This window comes from Callorhinus ursinus, unplaced genomic scaffold, assembly GCF_003265705.2.
Source record: "Callorhinus ursinus isolate GAN/ISIS: 27379988/994484 unplaced genomic scaffold, GSC_fseal_2.0 scaffold54, whole genome shotgun sequence".
Taxonomy (NCBI): domain Eukaryota; kingdom Metazoa; phylum Chordata; class Mammalia; order Carnivora; family Otariidae; genus Callorhinus; species Callorhinus ursinus.
Window position 1 is genome coordinate 16,636,204 of NW_027397116.1, and position 24,126 is coordinate 16,660,329.

Here is a 24,126-nt window from a genome sequence, read left to right on the forward strand (position 1 = left end):
TAATTTGCACTTTTTTTGTGGGATTTTGTCATAATTTTATTCTAAGTTCACTTTGCTTTTGTTTTAAGTTGTGCCTCTACTTGTCCTACAACAGTGTTACCTGACTTGTAAGATGTTTTCTTTGTGTCATCTGTGGTGCTCAGCATTATCCTATGTATAGCTAACAGTAAATAAATATTATTCTGAAGGAATAAATGAAATGACTAAATATCTGAATATATTATTTATTTAGTTTACTGTGTATCTCTATTTCATTTTTTATAGCAAATATCAAATGACTAAAACATATTTACACATGACATGTATATTGTCTTAGTTTGTAGATGAACTCAGAAGTATACAGGGATTTAAAGCAAAAAAAAAAAAAGTGAAGAAGAATGGCAACAGTCCTTGGTAATTATTTTTTGATTGAATGATCCCAAACATTAAAAGCCTTTTCTATTTAAGGTACTCTGTGAGTGATATTATATAAAGATAAAAACATTCCTTTGCTAATCGTACAATCTAGAAAATCAGATAGGTAAAAATTGCACACAATGAAACTTACATTAATAGGAAAGTGTTATTATAAAGAAAATCACATACTAACAATGAAGTACTAAGAGCAGAAACTTAATTGTTCATGGTATGAAGACAATTTAAAATATAATCTCTGAGGAAATTAATTGTAGTGGAATTTGGAAACTCGATGGTCAAGAAAAGGGGGGTAGGTTTTCCCCAAGTGAAAGAGGGAGACTTTGTAAAGGCATGAGATTATGAGAGAAAGCAACACCTTTCCTAGGAAGGGTAGTATTTCAGAAGAGTTAGTTAAGAATGTGGTAGACAGGGGCGCCTGGGTGGCTCAGTGTGTTAGGCATCTGCCTTCGACTCAGGTCATGATCCCAGGGTCCTGGGATCGAGCCCTGCACTGGGCTCCAGCCCTGCATCGGGCTCCCCGCTCAGGGGGGAGTCTGCTTCTCCCTCTCCTCTGCAGCTTACCCTGCTTGTGCTCTCTCACCCTCTCTCTCTCTCAAATAAACAAGTAAAATAATAATAATAATAAAAGAATGTAGTAGACAGAGTCAAAACCCTGAAGTTCTATGGATATCATTTCAAGGTCTTTGGACTTTGATCAGAAAATATTGATTGTAATTGGCATGTTTTCCTCCCGTATGTGACGTGATCATTTTTTACCCACTTGTCCTACGGCCTGTTGCCAACCATGATGATCTCATCAGAGGAATGGGAATCTTCCTAGCTCTTGTGTCTTATTTACGTTCTTTCCCTGCTGTCTACTTTTTTTTTTTTTTTTGATATAGTAGCCAGGATGTTTTACTATACTTTTAGTCTGATCATATTTCTCCCATGCTTGAAAACCTCCAGCAGATCATAGTGAAATTCAAATTAGAAAATGAAATTCAAATTTGTTACCACAGCTTACATGAATGGGACACTGCTTGCCTCCCAGAGGCCATATTCTACCTCTCTCCTTATTTGCTATTTCACTGCTGCATATGTACTTATTTCCTTGATTTTTTTCCCTTAGATATCAGATGCACAGATTGAGGAAAAATACCCCTCCAAGTTCATAGCACCTTTTAATCACTGGAGTCTTTATTACTATTATTCTATTTTACTGTGCTTATTCTTTTAAATTGTATGTCTGCTTGCCCTATAAAAGTGTCATCCCACTTTATAAGGATAGGAATTGGAGTCTCTGCAAAGCCCAAGTTTGAATTTTAATCAGCTAAATCATTCATTCATTCCGCTCATTCAGTTTTGTAGCCAACTTCCACTGTCCTCTCCCCATATAAAAGAAGCCATCCTCATTTATTTTTATTAAAATATATTCTTGCAACAGGGGAACTGTTGTTTTGTGTGCATACTTTTGTGCTGATTCTATAAAGTGTTTTTATTGTTACATATCTCACACTACTTTCATTAAGAATTCTCTTTTTAAGATACACCCATGTTGGTAATTTGTGCATCTAATCCATTGCTTCGAGGCAATGAACATGCTCTTTCTTTCTTTAAGGTAGGTATTACTTTTAGTTGCTGCTTCTCACATATTGGGCGCTCAGTAGTAGTAGCAGACACATCAGCTTCAGTGATGTGAAATTCGTGTTGTTCAAAGCTCCTTGCTACATGTTATTTGTTGAAAGGACATGTCTTTGCTTTAAAACTGTAGTGGTGTCCTCTATAACTTTTCTTTCCAGACTTGCCACAAGCCCAGTGGAAAATATGACCTTTCACAGAAACCTTGAACACCATTGAATGTATGGAATCACAAAATAGAAAAAAAACAAAAAAACAGTGTTCGTGTTGCCTCTTAGTGAGCACACCCACCCAGGAGACATAACAGTGGGTTGGAGGGGGGCAGCAATAGGACAGAAACAGGCATTTTAGAAATGTAAGAAACAGTTTATGTAGCTTTCTTGGACTTTATCACTTGCTTACCCCAGATTTATATAAACCACACTGACTTGATGAAGGAATGGTGCTAAGAATGCCTTAATTTATAGTTTTGTTGATCAGATTATTCACAATTGATAATGGAAAGCTTGGGTCCCACTGTCATGTTACCTTATGATCAGGCATATGGTCTCCGCTAGTGTCTGATAGCAAGCCAAGAACAGTTTTCCATCTCTAGCAAATGCATCTTACTAGGATCTCTACCAAATATAAGTCATTTCCTTCTTCGAGGTTCCCATGAGCATGATTCCATCACGGTAGTGGACCAGTATAATGTCCTGTGGGAGGATGAGGTAGTCAGTGTTTCTGTACACTGCCTTATAACCAAAACTGAAGAACTAAAATAAATCTGAAGTAGGATGTTTATATTCTGCTGCTGCCCCTGCTGCTTTCTCTGTGCTTTATGGCAGATTTCTAAAGCAATGCCCATTTAAAGAGTTGCGTAGAATCTGCTAGGGGCTCCATAACGCACTCAAGTAAGGACAAAGCACCTGGAAGAACAGTTTTTATCAAGGTTAACATCTGCTTGCACTAATAATTTATCAAGATGCAATCTCTTTCAGAATATCTAAAATGAAGACATTATATATCCAATTAAATAGGTATTTACTAAGATTCTTCTAGGTGCCAAGGACTGGAAACCTGGGTAGACTCTCCCAAACTAGGAAATTATGCAGAAACAAAGGACACAGTTAAGCCTGGCTATCAGGCTTGAACTCCCCAGGCTGCTTTGGCCACTTCTCTGGGACTCTACCCAAGTGCAGCAAGACATCCGATGGCATTTATAGTGGACTTACCTCCTCCTCTTGGAATTCAAAACTGGGACATGAAGCACAGAGCTTTTTCTCATAGATCTCTCAGTATGTCAGCTGTGTCTACATTCTCTTTAGTTCCTCACTCCTCCCACCCCAGCTTGATTAAAAAAAAGGAGATGAAAACAATCTTGGTTACATTATAGGTTATCATATTGCATTATATAGAATGTTTAGAACACAGAAGGCAGTCAGAAAATATAAATTTCCTGGGGTGCCTGGGTGGCTCAGTCGGTTAAGTGTCCAACTCTTGATTTGTGCTCAGGTCATGATCCCAGCGTCATGGGATCATGACGCTGTGCATCCAGCCCCACTGAGTCGGCTTGGCTCTGCACTGGGTGTGGAGCCTGCTTGATATTCTCTCTCTCTCCCTCTCCCTCTACTCCTCCCTCAACCCTCTCTCCCTCTCTTGAAAAAAGAAAAAAAAAAGACCTTTCTTTATCTGCATGTCCATTTTAGAGTTATTTAGTGTCAGGGAAGAAGACTTTCCTCTGCTCTGTGGTCCCTCTAGCTGGACTTAGAATCAAATTGACACGAGACAGAGTAACAGAAAAAAATCAAACTTAATAGGCGTACATATGGGAAATCCATACAGACACAAAATTCCAAAGACAATGGGGCAACATGAAGCTTATATGAGCTAAGGAGAGGGGAGGGGCCTGAGGATTCAGAGGGGAGAATGCTTATCAGCAAGAAGGTGAAAAGAGATGTTTAGAAAAACAAGGTTGCCCTATTATGTGGATGAGTTCCTGAGGTAAAGGGGAGGTTCTCTGTTAATAGTTCTATTCCTGTTGCAGGCTTTCCCTTCCAATGTAAATTTAGGCAGCTGTGGGGGAGGCAGAGAGCTTTTTCTGCAACTAATGGGTTTTAATTACTTTGAACTTGAAATAATCTTTGTGCCAAAGTGGCACGTTTTGGGGCATCTCATCCTGCACTCCTTCATTTGGTATCTCAATTTACTTATGAATTTTCTTCATGTTAAACTCTTTGATGCAATCCCATGTCTGGTCCTGTGTTCAAACTTGCATTTCTACGTTTGAAGGTCTGGAAAAGAAAATGTGAGAATAATACCATTTTGTATTAAGATCATCTCACTTTTGTATACTTAAATTTTCAAATAATTACAAAATATGCATTCTGAAGAGGAAGAAACATGAAGTGATGTTTCATTTTATGAAATCAGTTTCTAAATAGGAACTTTTTTCTTAAGCTCTCTGCCCAGCATGGGGCTTGAACTTATCACCCTGAGGTTGAGACACATGCTGTACTGACTGAGCCCGCCAGGCGCCCGCCAGGCGCCCCCCAGTTTTTTTTTTTTTTTTTAAATTATTTATTTATTTATTTATTTGAGACAGAGAGAATGAGAGAGAGAGAGAGAGCACATGAGAGGGGGGAGGGTCAGAGGGAGAAGCAGACTCTCTGCCGAGCAGGGAGCCTGATGTGGGACTTGATCCAGGGACTCCTGGATCATGACCTGAGCCGAAGGCAGTCGCTTAACCAACTGAGCCACCCAGGCGCCCGCCAGGCACCCCTCTTAACAGGGACATTTTTAAAAGAAAAAAAAGAAAGAAAGAAAAGAAAAGGAATAGATGCATAGTTTAACTGTATAAAATACCACAGTTTATAGATGATCATTTGGTAATAAAATTTTACTAAAAGGACTTTTGTTATAATTTGGAAGGGAAAATAATATTTGAGAAGATCAGAAATTAAGCTATAAAATTAAGCTGGATAAATGTTTCATAACAGTTGAATGGCATAAAATCAACGATATTTTAGGATGCCCTTTAGAAATACAAACCGGATAAAACAGCAATTTCTGTTGGAAGGAAAATCAAATTCTCCCACTCTAATATAAATGAGCAGGGGATTTCTCTGAAAGCTTTTAATCCACTCCAGCAGTCAATCTTCTTATAGAAAGAGCTGTCCTGTTATTTAGACATTCAAGTAAAATTCTACCTAAATTAATAGCGACTGCATTGTAATAAGAAAATAAGAACTGGTTTATATGTGTAAATTCTCCTTTAATTATAGAAGGAGTGTGTGATAAAGTCCATTATAAAACAAAAAAATGTTCCTACTTTTAGCAAGTCACTTCTAATCAGGGTATATAAATATTTCTTTCTGGTTTTACTTTCCTAGTACAACCCACATAGTGTCGATGGGTAGAAATTTGAGAGTGGCCCCTCTCCTTTATTCAGCTGATAGAAAAACAACTCAGGGGACGCCTGGGTGGCTCAGTTGGTTAAGTGACTGCCTTCGGCTCAGATCATGATCCTGGAGTCCGGGGATCGAGTCCCACATCGGGCTCCCTGCTCAGCAGGGAGTCTGCTTCTCCCTCGGACCCTCATGATCTCTCTCTCTATCTCATTCTCTCTCTCAAATAAATAAATAAAATCTAAAAAAAAAAAAAGAAAAAAGAAAAACAACTCAGTAGTGAAATAGTCTTTAGTCTAGGCTCTGGGACTACACGATGTGGCCCCACTATTCTTTATTTCATGTAATAGCCTTTGTGCCTTTCATCCTCTCTCCCTCTCCTCTCTCATTGCCCTCTGGTGTCCATCACTCCATTCCCCTCATCTGATCCCAGTGCTCAAGATGTAGGAAATGGTTAGGGTTTGGGTCAAGAAAGAATTCTTAAGATGTCTTCAGTGCAAAAAGGTGGTTTTATTAAAGCTCGGGGACTGGACCCCATAGGCACAAAGACCTGCGCTGGGATTGTGATGAGTGGCTGATTACATACTTTCAAGTTGGGAGGGGGTTAGGGATAGTATAGGTCTCTAAGGAATTTGGAAGTAAGGTTTCCAGGACCTTAAGGGGCTAGCTATGGTTCGGAAAATGTCATTTTATTGCTGTCTAATAAAACCTTAATCCTGAGAGTCTTCAGATGTGCATTGGTGGTTCATATGCTTGGGGGATGATTTCCAATATGTATCTTGAGGGGTAGAGATAAAGGAAGTTTCCAAAGGAATTTTTATATGTTAAAGTAGACTCCCAGGATCCTGGAGGTTGGGCTAAGATTGCCTTTTGCCCTTAGCAAACTATTAACTTCTAGGCAGCTGAGTTCCTAGAGGAATGTCACTCTGCCTGTTTCAAGGACTTGTCTGTGGTCTGTAGGCAGTAAGAAATGTAATTATTTTTTTCTTTTGCCTGTTTTCCACATCACTCAGGCATAATAGCCATTTACTTACATGTAATTATGCTACTTGATGTATTGGGTTCATATTTTATGGGGTGTGGGTAATAAGAAGGGAAAAGATGAGATCCTAATCTGGTCTAACTCCAGGTGATTTATCTGTATAACAGATACATTATATTTCTAAGTTTACCCTCCTGAACTACTTTTACCTGTGGCCTAATTTTAAAATGTCCCTGTTGGATTTCTTCCTGCCCAAGAGTGCATTATCAAAATTCGACTACTTTTATCCAATCTATAAAGAAATAGGAGTTTTTTAAACAGCTTACTTGCTGTATGTTTTACATAAACTGAGTTAACACAAAACAAAACTGTGTTTCTGAAATAGACTACATTTCTGTCAGAAAAGAGAGTTCACTTTTCCAGAAGCTCTTTTTTAATTTCCTGGTTAACTTTTCTTCATTTATCTCACTATTCTTTTTTTTTTTTAAAGATTTTATTTATTTATTTGTCAGAGAGAGAGAGAGTGAGTGAGAGAGAGTGAGCTCACAAGCAGGGGGAGCTGCAGGCAGAGGGAGAAGCAGGCTCCCCCGCTGATCATGGGACTGGATCCCAGGACCCCAGGACCTGAGCCAAAGGCAGACACTTAACTGACTGAGCCACCCAGGCATCCCTCACTATTCTAATTCTTGAGATTCATGTTTTACCAGCTCTCAGTCTTTTGTCTCTCATCATTATTATAGTTCATTATCAATCAGCTTAAAATATTTTCTAATTTCCACTGTAATTTTTTTCTTTAACCTTTGGATGGTTAGGTAATATATTACCATCCATCTCTTCTCCCAAACCTACTCAATATCAGGGAAAATTTATTTGCTGTACCCTGAAAGTGGAGATGGGAAGGATAGTTTTCTATTTTCCTTGCACTGAGGGTGTATCTTTTTTATCTTGTATCTTTTTTGAGTTAACATTGCACTGAACCAACTTGAGTTTGCTCCTGGATCCTAGTCAGAAACTGTATCAGGTTGAGTTGTTGTACAAAGTAAACTATATGCAGCAAATAAGGAGATCATGGGGAATGGCTTCCAAAGCTGTGACTCCCCAAGAGAGGACTTCCTTCTGTTTAGGGTTAGGATGAATATTTAGATAGGGAAACCTTGACATCCTATGTGGAGGTGGGTGTAAGATCACACATGTGCCTTGAGGAAATATGTGTATATATACATGGTAAATTATGTAAATGAGGCTGAGGCTCCTCCTGGGGTGGAGATTTTAGTATTACAATGAGGTAAAGGTAATTGTGTTCCAGAGGTCTCTCCATGGTCCTTCTACAGGTGCGAGCCAGGTTTAGCTTAAATGGTCTAGGTGGTCTGGGCCAGCAGGAGATTTTGTCAGGGCAGTTGCCAGCACCTAGGGGGTGGTTTGGGGTTTCATTTGCCTGAGTTAAGAGGAAGGTCAGAAAGAAGAGCTTAGAGGAAAATGTAAAACAAAGGTTAGTGAGTCCAAGCAGATGGGCAGTCTTGGGGTCTAACTGGTGACAGCTCTGGGTCTCCTATTATACCTCTACTTAGGCCCCGGGATTCAAACTTGTTCTTGTCCCAGGAGTTTTTCAAAACAGGAAATGCTATAAGACAACTGCAGATTTAGTGTTTCTCATGCCTTCCTCTGTTCTTGCTCTTACCCAAATCCTGAACTAGTGATTCCTTAACATATTGGCATTTCTTCATTTTTCATTAAAGAATTTTTAAAAACATGTTTTACGAAGAATCTTACTTTTTTATTCATGAGATTTTGTTAAAATATTCCAGTCCATAGTTTTCTCCCTGTTTCCCAAAGAAAGTACATTTGCTTCTTTTTTTTTTTTTTGAGTTCTTCAATCAAGAGATGCTGATGGACTTAGAATAGGATGTTAGCCAAGTGATTAGATTGGAAACTGAATAAATGATGCTTATGATACTGCGTGGAGTTAGGGGAAAATGGGGGAAGGGATGGAAAATAAAATTTCAAGGAATGTCACTAACACAAAATTTTATATATATCTTTTCTTTTTTGCATTCGCTTTTTTGGAACACACCTGTATTCTGTTCATATTTCATGGGATATGATGTCTTCTACTATTTTATGCATACTATTCATAGTTTCATGAACTTTTCCACTGTGTCTTTCATTGCCCTATATTCATTTGAGGATTTTTTTGTTTGTTTGTGTTTTATATCACTTGTTAGATTTTTGCCCCTGACTGATAATCCTTTGCTGTCAGATAATAGTCAGATCTAAGGAGCTCATTTTAAACTTTGGCTATTTGGAAGGGGACTTAATTGCTGGCTCTGATTAACGGATAATAGGGAGAAGACCATGTCTTTAGGTAGTGTTTTAATGTCAGTCTCTGTGGATTTTCTTTGTGGGCTGGCCATTTCTCTAGAAAGGAAGACTGAGTTAAAGAAAATCCTAGATGTCTTACTGTTCTGTTTGTAGGCTTTCATTCAATCCTGCTGCTTGTGTCAGTGTGCAGGAGTTCTCATGTCTGATTGGTGTCCATGTTGTAGAAAATCTGATTTTCAGAATCTTTGTAGAATAAACATTCCAAGCTCTATCATCGTGGAGAAAGCACAGTGGAGAAAGCATCGTGGAGAAAGCACAGTTTCTGTGCTACACAAAATAACAAAGGAATCCAGAGTTCAAGTGATTCTTATTCAAAGTTTTAACACTTCAGTTTTGTAATTCTATCTCACATGTCCTCTGTGTCGGTGGCTGCTAATTTACTACTAAAAATTCATACACTGGCCTTATTGATTTTTGGAATAAAGATGACATTTTTTAGTTTTTCTTGAAACTAGGAGTAATCTTTTTTTTTTTTTTTTTTTTACTAGTGAGATGCAGGTGGTTATGTGTGACATTTCCAAAGCATCTGTTTTAAAATTGCTAACTCTACCAGATTAAAACTTTTCGCTGTTTTTGTTCTTCCATTTTCCAAATTGCTACGTTGATGTGAGGACTTTCAATCATCTTGGATCATGAGGTAAACCTGAGGAAGGAGGCCAGACCCTGGAATGGTGGAAAAGAAAGTCGGAATCAAGATGGCTACCACCGTATAAGCCCTAGACTGCCTACCCCAGTTGTTGTTGTTTTTTTTTTCCAAAAAGAAAAATAAAATTTAACTTTGATTCAGTAATTTTAATTTGGAATTTTACAATTATATATTGTTGAGCTTACCCTAACTCAAAATTACTTTCTTTTTTTTTTATTATGTTATGTTAATCACCATACATTACTTTCAATGACATTTGCTGCTTCCTCTTCCTGAGCCTTTGCTCAGTTCTGTGACACAACTGTGTGAAGAATGTTATAAAATATATGGAGGCAGAGATTCAGGATTGCTTCTAGAGGGACACTTGCCGAAGACTCCACCCTTTTCTTCCCCACTCCTCATAAATACACTATTGGTCATCCTAATATAGTGCTCCTTGGGCACTTGGAACACACTTGTCTCCACTAGCAACACAGATTTTGTGTCGATAATGGGGAGTGGAGTACTCTGCTATTGTCCTCTACTCATTGGCCTTGCTCTATGCTTCTTGCCTCAAGAAATGAATTAACCCTGCTCACTGCATCTGCTGTCTGTGCTGACTCAGGAGATTTGCCATCAGACCAGAATTCATACCTGCCTCTCAGAAGGATGCCTTAGATGAGAATGGGGATGCCTTGGTCCACTTGGGCTGCTATAACAAAATACCACAGGGGCGCCTGTGTGGCTGAGTTGGTTAAGTGACTGCCTTCGGCTCAGGTCATGATCCTGGAGTCCCTGGATCGAGTCCCACATCGGGGTCCCTGCTCGGCAGGGAGTCTGCTTCTCCCTCTGACCCTCCCCCCCTCATGTGTTCTCTCTTTCATTCTCTCTCTCTCTCAAATAAATAAATAAAATCTTAAAAAAATACCACAGACTGGTGGCTTATAAACAATATAAATTTATTCCTCACTGTTCTGGAAGCTAGAAGTCCAAGATTAGGGTGCCAGCATGGCTGAGTGAGGGCCCTCTTTCAAGTCATAGACTTCTCCTTGAATCCTTACATGATGGGAAGTTTCTAGGGAGCTCTCTGGGCCTCTTCTATAAGAGCATTACTCCTTTCCATAAGAACATTACCCTCATGATTTAATTGCCTCCCAAAGCTTCACTCTAATACTATTACATTGAACATTAGCATTTCAATGTATGAACTTTGGTGTGGGGGGGGCAAACATTGAAACCATAGCATAGGAAGTACCTGATCTAGGGTTTCTGATAGCCTAAACCCTGCCCAGCCAAATAATTGGAAATGTCTGCTCTTCAAATTCATCACCAAATGATCATTCACAGATACTCCAGCCTTAGAATACTCAGTTTTCCTTACAGTCCTGACAGTTGGTATTTCTACAAAACACTTTCTGACCTCTTTCATATATGCTTAAGCTTCTATCTGAGGTATACTTTTGCTACCTTGTTCAATTAGGAAATGGTGAGTCCTCCTTGAGGGCCCAGCTCTAATTTTTCTTCCCTTCCAGTGTTCTGCTTAAATCTTCAAGTTGAATTTACTGATTTCTTATGTGTTCTCTTTTCACTTCATATTAACCAGGTAGATAAAAGTTACAGAATCATTTGATGATACCACATTGAAACCATTATGGGTGGGATGAGGGTGGCACCTTCAGTGCCCTAGACAGAATTTCTTTAAGTTAAGGAAAATCCACAGAATCTGTAAGAATGTAAAACAAAACAAAACCACATTTATTTAGTTTGGGTTTGAGATGTGCATTACAATCTTCTAAAGGCACAATAAGAATTCTTAAATAATCAATATTGATTTGTCTGCCCTTTTCTATTATCATCACTAGCATCAGGTTTCCTCCCTGGTCAGGACCTCAGTTTTTTATCTTTTTCTATGAACACACCATGGAAAATCATAGAGCATAGTCTTCTTCTAGCACTGCCCATCTGTTCTTCTACCTTAGTTCACTTATATCCATATGACCCTTAGCCACAGGCACCTTACTTTTTCTTATATTAGCTGCCTATCCTTATGCACACTCAGCTTTCTTTCAATCCTATGGAATAAAGAAGGAAAGGTGAGGAAAAATGCATCTTCATGTGAATTTGCCCTCATAGTGTTTTCTTGAAGATGATAAGGCTTCTTTATATACTGCCCAGTTTAATAATCGTCTGGTCATCTTTAATATGATTTTTTATGCTAAAAGAGGGTCTATACTTGACCATAATCTGAATTTATGCTTGACTCCAGAGGAGGGAGAAATAGGAAGTAGTTAGTTAGTTGATATGCTAGTTAGTTGAATTTTACCTATTGGATTGCTGAGAATCTTAAAGGCAAGTACTATGTCCTGTTCATGTTTACATTCCTAGCATCTAGCATGGTGTAGAAAACCTTAAGGTCCTTCATATAGGTTTCCCAGAATTTAAGAACATATTTATTATGTATATATAATACATTTTTAATTAGTTCAAAATAAGTTGGGTTTATGTTAGCAAACAAAAATGTCTGCAGCACTTATAAAATTTGAAATTGTCTAGTCAGAGGTATTCTTAAATACCCATTAGAAAAGTATGAAGTTTGTAAAAGAGTGTGTATTTTAGTTTGTAAATTCTTTACATAACTAGAATGAAGAGCTTCTTTTCAGAATAAAAACTTGACACCATGTTAATCACTCAGCCACATAGTATTTTGAGTGCCCAGAGAAAAGTTATGATAAAGTTGCTAAAATATAAATTTGCCTTTTTCTCTAAAGCATGCTTACATGTCACTCTGACATTTCCTTGTATTTTTTGATAAGATGTCTGGTTACAATGGCATGTGCTAAAAAAAATGCACTTACATTTTTATAAGAAAATTAATCAAAATATCAAGGTATCTTCCATTTTATGGCACTAATTTTACTGTTGTTCAGGAGGACATACACAGTGTTACTCTATGCAGTATTGCCAACAATCTGGTTTGGTCTTTAAGTGTTCAGCTGACTTTTAAATATGTATCCAGCATAATTCAAAAAACAAAACAAAAAAAAACAAATAGAAAGCATGTATGTTTGTTCCTAGGTGCATAGATAAAGTGCACCTCTTAAATGGTCACTTGCAAATAGTCATTGAGAACTTACATACTTTATTATGTTCTAGGTTTGGATCTATAGTAAAAAGTTTCAGCCTCTATTGCAGGTTGGATTCCCTGGGATCTCTGAGATAGTTTTCATGTAGAGGCTTCTATAAGGAATTCTGAAGTGGGGATGACCCTACAAAGTTGTCCCAAATTGGAGGAAAGGAGGCAAGAATTTTTTTTTTACTCCAAAGAGATCAGTCATTGGATGCAAGCCACCCTGAGAAGGAGGCATGCCATCCAGTAAGGTATTCTTTTCAATGAAGGCAATCACCAAAAGTTGTTGATAGTTAAGAGCTATCTGCCAGCAATACTTACCTAAGCTAGGGAATATAAGGATAGATGATTGCTTGTTTGATAGATAGATGGATAGATAGATAGATAGATAGATAGATAGATAGATAGATAGATGATAGATAGGAGACAGATTCTCAGTAAATTATTTCACCTGTCTCTCTGTTTATTTTAAGCAATAAAACATAAATTACAAAAATTTATTCTTATTGATAAAACAGAAAGGCCTAGATTATTCCTTAGTGGGCTATATTATTCTTTTAGTGCACTAAAATTTTTAAAATAGAAACGGATTCTGTCTTGGTAGTTTTATGTGAATGGTTCTATGTGAGTTGGCCAAGTTAATGGATTTGACCCTTCTTAGTAAAGGTAATGGATTGATACCAAAGCTTAAGTAGAAATAAAAATCTAAATGTCTATGTGAAATACATATTTGAATATCCAGCTGGTGATAACATCACTCTAAGTTAAAATTAGTTCTAGTTCCTCAAAATGTATGATTTTGACCTTCTCCATAGTTCCCTTCTGCAATTCATTTTATCTTTAATGAAAGAAGAATGTTAGACAATTTTTAACACTCAAGAATCATGGATTTATGTCTTTTATATATTTTACTTTGTAGCTCAGCCAAAACAGTCAAAATGATTGAGTAAATTGTATTTATAGTTCTAAACTATATAATTATTTTCTATGACTTTTAATCAGATACATTTGTAGTTAACTTTGTTGAATATTATTTTATTAGTAGCCCTTGAAATTTTCTGAATTTATTCCAAATCAATGGGACACATTGAGAATAATAAGCCAATGTTATTACTAAAAATTAAAATAACTTGTATTCTATTCATTAATACTATATACAGTTCATTAGCAATTTCAGCATTAAAGCTGTTTTATAGACCATATCTGCCATACAACCTGCTTTTTTAAAGTGTAACATTTAAACAAAAGAATTTGAATAAGTGTGTAAGTAATGTTTTGTTTTGTTTTGTTTTTAAAGATTTTATTTATTTATTTATTTGCTAGAGAAAAAGAGAGAGAGCACAAGCAGGGGAAGCTGTAGGCAGAGGGAGAAGGAGGCTCCCCACTAAGCAAGAAGCCCAGTGTGAAACTTGATCCCAGGACCTTGGGATCACGACCTGAGCCAAAGGCAGGCGCTTAACTGGCTGAGCCACCCAGGCGTTCCCAAAACAATAATGTTAATAAGTAATATTAACTTCCAAATATGTTTGCAGAAAGAGGAAATTCTAGGAAATGATGCTGAAATTGAAATAGATATAGATTACCAGTTACTTTCACCTAAAGTTAAGTTTTTCCTTGAAATTGCTATTACCAAAACTTGAAATGTATAATAGTAGATCAGAATATATTCTCTAAAACTTTCTCGATGCTAATGCCAAGAATGGAAAACGTGGTAGGTTTCCTTTCCAAACTCCAACAAACATATCTGACAGGCCTGGCAACTCAGACAAATTTTGGAAAGCACACAAACTCTCTCACACACAATGGCAGTTAGAAAATGAATGCATTCTGCAAGCTTTTTCATTGCTCTTTGCCAATTTGCAAATAGTCCCTTTTTATAGATATTTGGAATTATCTTTGCATGCAAAATTTAAACATTTTTGAGAACATGTATGGTTTTTAATGATATTTCTATGAAAGATTGTAATTAGGACCTCAATTATATAAGGAAAAGTAAAGGTAAATACATGTTTATATTATCAGTTATTAAAAAAAACTATGAACAGCCATCAAATTAAAGAATATATCAATGACATTTCAGATAGCTAGTTTTTTTTTAAGATTTTATTTTTATTTGACAGAGATAGAGAGAGAGAGAGTACAAGCAAGGGGAGCAAGAGAGGGAGAAGCAGGCTCCCAGCAAAGCAAGGAGCCCAATGCAGGACTCGATCCCAGGACCCCGGGATCATGACCTGAGCCGAAGGCGATACTTAACCATCTGAGCCACTCAGGCGCCCCTCAGATAGCTAGTTTTAAAGCACTGAATATCTGACTATATATGTAGACTATCTTAAGAAATGAATATTCATTATTTTGTGTTTTCACTATTATGACATTCACAGAAATAACTGAAAGTTCTGTAAGACTTTTAGCTGATTTAGATGATATTACTTACTTAACAAGTGTACAAATAGAACTAATGTTCAAATATATTTATAGAAATTAAGTCCATATCATCTTTATATCAAAGAGACACATATTAAACTTTAATAAGAGGTTTATATGAAAGAAATGAGAAAATGTTATTTGATATTTGTTTTCAGTATGTATCTTTATGTTACATACACTTTTAAGGTTAAAAATAAACTATTTGCATATAAATGAGCATTATGTAGTAGTTTGCATTTAATTCACAAGTTATTTCTAAGATGTTTTCTTTATAATCAATTGATGTTTACCCCAAACTACAAATTAAAATATTCTCCAACACTGACTTATTTTTTACAGACTTTTCAATTAAGTTTCAGGGATGACTAAGCAAAATAAATTGCTGCTACCAAAAGTCAATTTAAGAGTTTATTTTTTTCCTTCCATTTTCCAGTAAACAATAAACTATTTGAAATATAGAAAAAGATTAAAACAAATAAAAACATATGGAAGATTATAAAAATTAAACTATAACTCATATATTAAATGTTCACAGAAATAAATGTTCTTTAACAATCAAAAACTCTGAAATATTGGAATTTCAATTTTAAATGAATTCTTTTGAATAATTGTAATATTAATTTACTTACATTCTAATACAGAAATTTTACAAAAAAAATATACTGTGTGTGTATATGTGTGTGTGTATGTGTGTGTGTGTGATGTATTTAAATTTTATCCTGTCTCACTTCATAGAATTTCTGGGATCCATGATGTTTTTGATGTTTTGGGAAAATTTTCAGACATCCTGTCTTCAAATCTTGTATCTATGGGAGTCTTTTTCTCCTTATACTGTGAGATAATACACTTCTGTAAGAGGTTTACATGTGTGCCTGGTGATTTTTTGGCTCTTTTAACTAAAATCCCTCTCCTTTCCCCTCTGTTCCCTTCATCTTCCTTTCCTCTTTCCTTCCCACCTGCCTGCCTACCTTTTTATAACATTTCCTTAAGTTTACTTTGGGACAATTCACTATTAATATTAAAAAAGACTATGACTTCTGAGACTTAGAATGGCCCCAGAGTCACCAGTTATCTGTAGGCAGAAAGTGAACTCAGAAAGTTGCTTGGAAGCTAAGGAGGGCAACTTTTCCAGTGTCCAGTTACTTTATGGCAAAAATGGTAATGAAGGAAGATGATTCACAGAGAGGGTGGAATACAAAATCTACAGAGATTAATGAATCATGTTCCCCTTTCAAGGGACAAAACTAGGATCTACTCAAGAAATATTTTTTCTTATTCCCAGGGCAAGATGTCCCCTCAATGTCTTCCACAGGAAGAGACACTGTGCTCATTGTGCTCAGGACCATTCTGCTGTGTTTCCCATCTCCCTCCCCGACTGCACATGGCACTTTCTATTGTTGTTATAGTGTTTCTATTTCTCTAATTACACCAAAATTCATGATGTTGATATCATCATGTAAGGAATTTTTGTTTTTATTCCACTGTGAGGGGATGAGTGATTTTTATTTAACCCATCCTCCATCCTCCACCCCCTTCCCCTCTGATAGCTATCAGTTTGTTCTCTATAACTGAGAGTCTGTTTCTTTTCTTTTTTTAAGATTTATTTATATATTTATTCATTCATTCACTTACTTATTTAGAGGGCAAGCGAGGGTAGGGGCCGAGGGAGAGAGAGAATCCCAATCAGACTCTGTGGGGAACGTGGAGCCCAACTAGGGGCTTGATCCCAGGACCCTGAGATCATGACCTGAAATGAAATCAAGAATTGGGCTCTTGACTGAGCCACCCAGGCACTCCAAAAGTCTGCAGAGAACCTTTTTCTCTCTCTCTCATATTTTTATTATTTTTTATAATTTTTTGAAGATTTTATTTGTTTGACAGAGGCAAAGATAGCATGAGAGAGAGCACAAGCGGGGCGAGGGGGCAGGCAGAAAGAGAGGGAGAAGCAGGCTCCCCGCTGAGCAAGGAGCCTGACAAGGGGTTTAATCCCAGGACCCTGGGATCATGACCTGAGCCTAAGGAAGTTGCTTAACTGACTGAGCCACCCAGGCGCCCCTCTCTCTCATATTTTTAATGAGAAAAGGAAAGTGAACTAAGAGGTATTTAATAAATTGAAAGAGGAATGGTTGTAGGCATTAGTACTGTGTACAGACATTTCCATTTTTCTTTATTCAGGCATGAGATAGGATTGTACTTGCTAACTCCCCAGATGTTAAGTTTGGCTAAGTGATTTACTGTAGCCAGTGAAATGCAATTAGAAACACATTGGTCACTTCTGCTAGAATCTTGAAGATTCTTGAAGGGATAGCTATGTCCTAACTTTCCTTCCTCCATAAACATTCATTGCATTTCTAGAAGAGTTTGCTCTCAGAGTCTGGTTACTAGAGAACAACACAGAATATACACCTACCTGAATTGTGTATGCACTGTGAGACAGAAATAGATCTTTTTTTTTTTTAAACACAGATTTGGGGTTATTACTTATTACAGCAAAATATAACTCATCTTTACCTGATAAAATTATCTTCCCTTTTGTATCCTCAACTTTCTTTACACATAAAAATTTCCCTAATTTTTGGTATGTACTGTGATGTTATTTATTTAAACAGAGCTTATTTTTTAATCAATACCTTAGGAATATAAATGCAAACACAAACATATACGCATATACTGAAATACACATCTGAAATAAGAAAAAAACTAGTTTTATATTAAGTAAAAATGTATATGTTAAAAGAACCATTTCTTTGATAGAAAATTATTAAATATTTTAGAGCATATTTATATTTAAGCACAAGTTTGATTTTTTTAAATAGGTTTTCTCCAAAAGTGTCAGTGTCTGGCTTGTGTTCTCTGTAAATACGATGAGACCATTTTTTTTTCTTTTTTGTTTCATTTCATCTGTAAATTTTTTTTTTTAAAGATAGTCAACAGAACTATTTAGGGGAATACTTTGGACTAAGCTCAGGTTCATAATTCTGTCTCCCCTCTAATTTCCCACTGTGATATCTGAACAAGAAAAATAGCATAACCTGACATTGGAACCAAATAATGTCATAAGAAAGGTTTGCCTCAGGGGCACCTGGGTGGCTCAGTCATTAAGCGTCTGCCTTTGGCTCAGGTCATGATCCCAGGATCCTGGGATCGAGCCCCACATCAGGCTCTCTGCTCCGTGGGAAGCCTGCTTCTCCCTCTCCCACTCCCCCTGCTTGTGTTCACCCTCTGGCTGTGTCTCTCTCTGTCAAATAAATAAAATCTCACAAAAAAAATAATAATAAAAGAAAGGTTTGCCTCAGTAACAGAGCTTAGGATAAGGACCATCTTCTTTTCTTTTCTTTTCTTTTTTTTTTTTTTAAGATTTTATTTTTAAGTAATCTCTACACCCAATATGAGGCTGGAACCTACAACCCCAAGATTAAGAGTTGCACATTCCACTGATCCAGCCAGGCCTCCCAGGACCATCATTTTCCAGGCAACTTGTGAAGTCCTAGCAGCAGATGTGAGAGCACCTTAGCACTACACAGAAGTGGCTGTCCTTAGTAGATCCCTGCAGTTCATTTTCAGAATGGTCATCCAGCATTGAGCTCAAAGATAGACAAAATGGGAGAGTATTCAAAGTAGCTAGGAGATGACTGACTCTCCCAGATTTCATGTGTAAACTCCTGACAAGGGTAGCCTCTCTGCCTTGCTCAGCAAACACTCACATCTTAGCAGAATTTCTCATGGACTCCCCACCTTTGCACCAGCCCACTTGATCAGAAATGCACCCCTTGTCATGTATCATGTTTTAATTTACTAGAACTGAGGCCAGTGAAATGAAATCACTAGTAAGATAAATACAAAATAGGACCCCCTGTAATTATAGAAACTTGTGTCAAATATCCAAGACAATTCTTGAAGGAAAGAAAACTAAAGTGTATAAATATGGAGACATGGACAAAATTACATGTCTAGGTAAATGGTAAAGCTCAAATAAAATATTAAAAATATTAAAATTTAGTATGGGTTTTAATGCAGCTTTTATTTCTTATACTTGGAATTAATAGTTAGGAATGGAAAGGAAAATAACCATTGAAAATTCAAACTACATATTATAAAACCTATAAAGAGATAAAACAGAAAAGCATAAGATTCAGAACAAAACTCAAAATTTAGAAAGGGCATAAAGCCCCAAATATCAGCTTATCATATTATTGGTTAGGAAATTATATCATAAATATCATTTCTCATGAAATTAATATATATCTTTTGCAATTTAAATCAGAATACCAACAGATTTTTCTTTAATAGGAAGTGCATGAAAACCTGACGCAAAAATTTTAAGACTTTTTGAAAACGAAATGTGACTATTTTCCAGTGTCATTCTGCCAGTTCCCAGGTCAGTTTTCCCCTTGGTATTTTGACACTAGGGTTCATGATCCTAAACACTATGTAATGTAGATTACCGTGTGATTTGCTGTTTCTGGAGTTACAACTGAAGAACTATTATTATCAGATAAAACTTGGTCTTGAGCTTCATTATCACTATCATTATTATTTTTAATATATCAAATATCCTTCCTAAGTATAATAGGTTATGTGTTGGTGAGAAATATGTTTCCCATGCCTTTAGTTTTTCATTACTTTGGGAGAAGCATATTTGCTCCCCATGGCCAACTTTATAACTGCCTCCCATTTCCCAAGCCTTTGCTCTGTTTTTCTTGGTACACAGCTGCCCAGCTACATTCTCCTTCTATTTCACTTAGATGTGGTCAGGTTGACTATTTTTTCTCCACGTGCGCTTGAGCAGGAGGGAGCTCAGTAGCTTCAGGATTATGTTTTAAAATAATATTTTCTCTAGACAAACTCTTCCCTTTTTCTTCACCTGGATGTATCTGGCTATGATTGGAGCAATCTTAGTTGTTGTGTGTATAGGGCTGAGATGCTCTGCTTAGCCTGGATCCCTGGATCGTAATGTCACAGAGACTGACCATTCTCATTGATTAGCTGCGTTAGAGAGAAAATGATATCCTATGTGAGGCACTGTATTTAGGCATGGGTATGCACAAACAGGCAAATTTAGTAATTATCCTGACTAATATATGCTGGAAATCACTAATCCCCTCAGAGATTTTTACACATTTGAATACTTTCTCTTGTCCTTGAGAAATGGCAGCTCTAGAACAAAGGTATACTACAGCTTTTCAAAAAATAGAAATGTATAAAATTCTCAAGCGGGCTTCTAATAAAGTCCACTTATTCATTACTATGAAGTTTGATTTCAATTATGCAATGTAATGTCAGCAGTTTTCTTAACTGATATTGATATCATGATAAAGATTTTAGACACATTTTAAAATTTTATTTTTTGTGAGAACATTTGACATTTATAAATTGGAACTTAGATATTATTCCTCCTTTTTTTTTGCTTGTGTTATGCTAAGTGGTATGGCATTTTTCTCAAAAAATAGGTTTTTTAAAAAAAATAAAATCATGTTTTCCTTGAATAAGAAAAATTATGTTGGAAAAAACTAATACATATTCCACATTTTTTTCACTTGAAACCAACAGGATGTCCAGTACCCAGAACTTTACGCAATAATGTATAAGTTGTATGCCTAAATTGTAATGTTGTTTTTGCAGGATTGCTATTTTTAGTCATACAATAATGCAGAAAGCTACTGAATATTTTTGGCTTTTCCAAATCAATATTAAAATTATATATTCTTTGAAATATAAAACATGGTACAGAATAACTCCATTTTTATTATGGTTACAAATTATTTAATACAGCATTTAGCAGTAGAATGATAGTGTTATAGATTATTTGCTATGACTTTACTACTAAAGAAGTTTCATTATAAGAGGAAGTGTTGTCAAGATTTAACAATTATTATAATTTTTCCATATCCATCACTGGCATTAAATTGACTAGGCCAAAATTGCTGAAAGAAAATCAGAATCAAATTAAACTTGTTACCAAAGTAGATAATACAGAAGAACCACAATGAGCAAGCTAGATTTATTTTTTTAAACTGAACAGGCTTCCATATAATTTTAGAAGTCATTTCAATTGCCTTTGACTTATTACTCCTCTAATCTGTACCAGGATTGGCAGGACTTTAACCGAGATAATGCACACAACATGAGACTTATACAACTACAGGTTTATGGTATATGAACAAGTCCCAAGCTAGTCCTGAGCTGCTGCTTCTAGGATGCATATCATAGTGTGGCACAGGAATTCCTTGGCCTGACAAATTCTGGTTTTTGTTTGTTCTCCATTTTATATAGAAAGATTTTGAACTTTCATATCTACGACATGTCATAAAGAGGAAAGTGATTCCATAGAGAAAATGCAGCTACCTTACTAAAGGATCAAAGAGAATACCGATGTGGGAGATTCAATTTAGAGGAGACAGAATAGTAGCACTCATTACACAGGCATAGACAGTATTTGCCACCGCATATTGGAAGCAGAGGATCCTGAATAAAACAGCTGATAAAAGATCCATTGCTAAAACTATATTTTGAAAAAAGAAATCATAAAGCAAAGATACAAAGCACGCAACAAAGATTTCTGAACAAGAAAATAATGTGGAACAAAAACAACGTAAGGCAGAAGAAGTTAACCGAGTCAAGAACACAAAAACTTTCATTGCCACACTAGTTAAACTTTTTTGACGGGTCCTTATTAAAGAACCAAAGTCCTACATCACATCTATTACAGATTTTTTACATTGTTGCCCATAAGTATATTTAATACAATGTGTATAATTCTTTGGACAAAGAGGAGTTTAACATTCTTAACAAATTTTTCATGTTTGTGTGGATCACTGGTATGCAACACTGAGATCAAACAGGTCTAAAATTCTCCCCATCCAAATTCAGAAACAATGGAGATTTAGAGAGAGAAGTTAAATATATAGAATCAAAATTAACATTAATGGCAGCTAAATTGGAGATGTCTTAAGAGTGCAATTAAATACTCTTTGCCTTTCCCACTTTCCTGCTGCTGGAGCAGGATGCTCAGGATCCTTCTTTGGAGTCCAAACCTTACAGCAATCCTTATAAAATATCCTTCCCTTCCTCTTCTGTGCGATTCTCCTTGGTTCCTCTCAAGTTCCCCCCTTCACTGGTTGGAGCCAATAAATGTCATTTTGTTAGATTGCGAGTTGTTCTAGTGGTCTTTGACTTGTTAAGCTTTATTAGGATTAAACTCTAGTCACCTACTATTGAAGCTGTCTAAATTTATTTACCTTCTTGGATTGTTTCTCTTCCCTGGATTGTTTCCATACCCCCTACTAGTGATTCTTGCCTACAAACCCAAGCTACTTTCCCTAGAATCCTTGTCTCAGAATCCACTTCTGGGCTGGGGTGCCTGGGTGGTGCAGTAAGTTAAGCATCAGACTCTTGGTTTCAGCTCAGATAATGATCTCAGGGTAGTGGGATCAAGCCCTGGCTCAGGGTCCATGCTCAGAGTCGAGTCAGCTTAAGACTCCCTTTCACTTCCCCCCCCAAAATAGATAAATAAAATCTTTAAAAAATACATTTTAAAAAAAGAATCTACTTCTGGGGAACTCAAACTAAAACACTATCCATGTAGATAGGCAAAGAGGAGAGTGTTTTAATTCCCTAAGGGAAATAGTAAGAAATGTCTTATTAAAATGATAGACCAATAGAGAGTGGATAATAAGAATGATTCCAGTTGATAAAACGAAAACATTTGGTTATGGAATTGTGTGTGGTGTTTGAAGGTTTCTGTTTGTGAAATGTATGTATTAAAAATAATAAAATCTCAGAAGCTAACATTGTAAAAAAAAAAAAGAATGATTCCATATCTATGCCTATAAGACTGGTGAAAAAAGAATACTAGTTGCTTGTATTTCAGATCAATAGTAGTAGAATACCAGGATGAATAGCATGGAATAATAATGGATGACATATTTGGTAGGCTTCACTGTGGTTTAGTTTTTGTAGATGAAGATACAGGTATTCCCTGTTGTTTGAGTGATTTTTAGGGAAGCCAGAGGCAAAGTGAGATTTTTAGAGGGAAGTCCAACAGAGCAGTAATGTCAACATTAACAACATGCAAATGTCATACAATTTATCTATTTTTATAATACATTATAAAATCAAAATGCAAATCGGTATGTTGTTCCTCTTCATTTGTAGTAAGGCAATGTAATAGATAAAATTTAAGTCTTTTAATCAAGCAAAGTACATAAGGCATGGTTTTCCTTTAGTAAGTGTGTAGGTGTGTGTTAATATCTGTTTTTTCAGCTTTTGAGAATAATCAGAATCTCAATAAAAATAGAATACCGTGTTAAAAATTTTTCCAACATATTTCATAAAAGTTAATATATATAATGCTAATGATTAATTGGTCCTGAAGCTACCTTGTACTGCTGATGCATCATCATCTGATGTCTGTTAATGATAAATAAAAATTATTGAATAACTTAATGATTAAATAACTGTGGTGGCATATTCACTACTATTCCTATAAAGGATATACATTCCTACCTGCCCGTATGTGACTCTTTGTGCTTCCCTATGCCATGGGCATTAGGCTTGGCTGTGAATTGTCTTTGGACTGATGATGAATCAGAAGTACAAGGTAGGCAAGATCCAAATAGAAGCTTTAAGAAACATTGAGAGGTTCCATACGCTCTCTTGTTTTTTCCCTCTGGTGTCGGAATGACATGTCACAAACACAGGTGTTTCTTCAATCTGCTTCTAGACTGAGAAAGTATGTGGCATGTAGATGCACCTGTAGTAAACCAATCAATAAGTAGAGCAAAAGATAAAGAAATCCATGCTGTTCAAAGCAACTGAAACTTGGTGGTTGTTTGATACAGTAACATAACCTGGGGTAAACTCAATAAATGAGTGACTGGGATAGATATTTAATGGTGTTTATGCACACTGCTTCTGAAAGATACCAAGTAAAACGTTAATCCACACATTCCATCCAAACAATCTTGAGACACTTGATTTCCTTTGAAATCTTTCCACTTATATTTTTAAAAAACAGCTTTACTAGGACATTACTTTCGTTCAGAAAGGAAGATAGAAAGCTGTAAGGGAGGTGTTTGGTTCCCTGAGATAACATTAAAGAAAACTTCTCTGAAACAAATCTTTCCATTGTCACTTTGGCAATGCACCATGGTAAGATTCCAGATGG

General features: G+C 36.3%; 1 long non-coding RNA gene across 1 annotated transcript; it reads right to left on the reverse strand.

The window, feature by feature from the left end:
• Nucleotides 1-2,568: 2,568 nt before the first annotated feature.
• LOC141371028 (uncharacterized) lies at nt 2,569-23,711 on the reverse strand. The gene is made up of 4 exons (XR_012375630.1): nt 23,466-23,711; nt 8,861-9,444; nt 3,249-3,363; nt 2,569-2,729 (listed from the first exon to the last, which is right to left on the reverse strand). It is a non-coding gene; the product is annotated as an uncharacterized lncRNA (long non-coding RNA).
• Between the last annotated feature and the right edge of the window lie 415 nt (nt 23,712-24,126).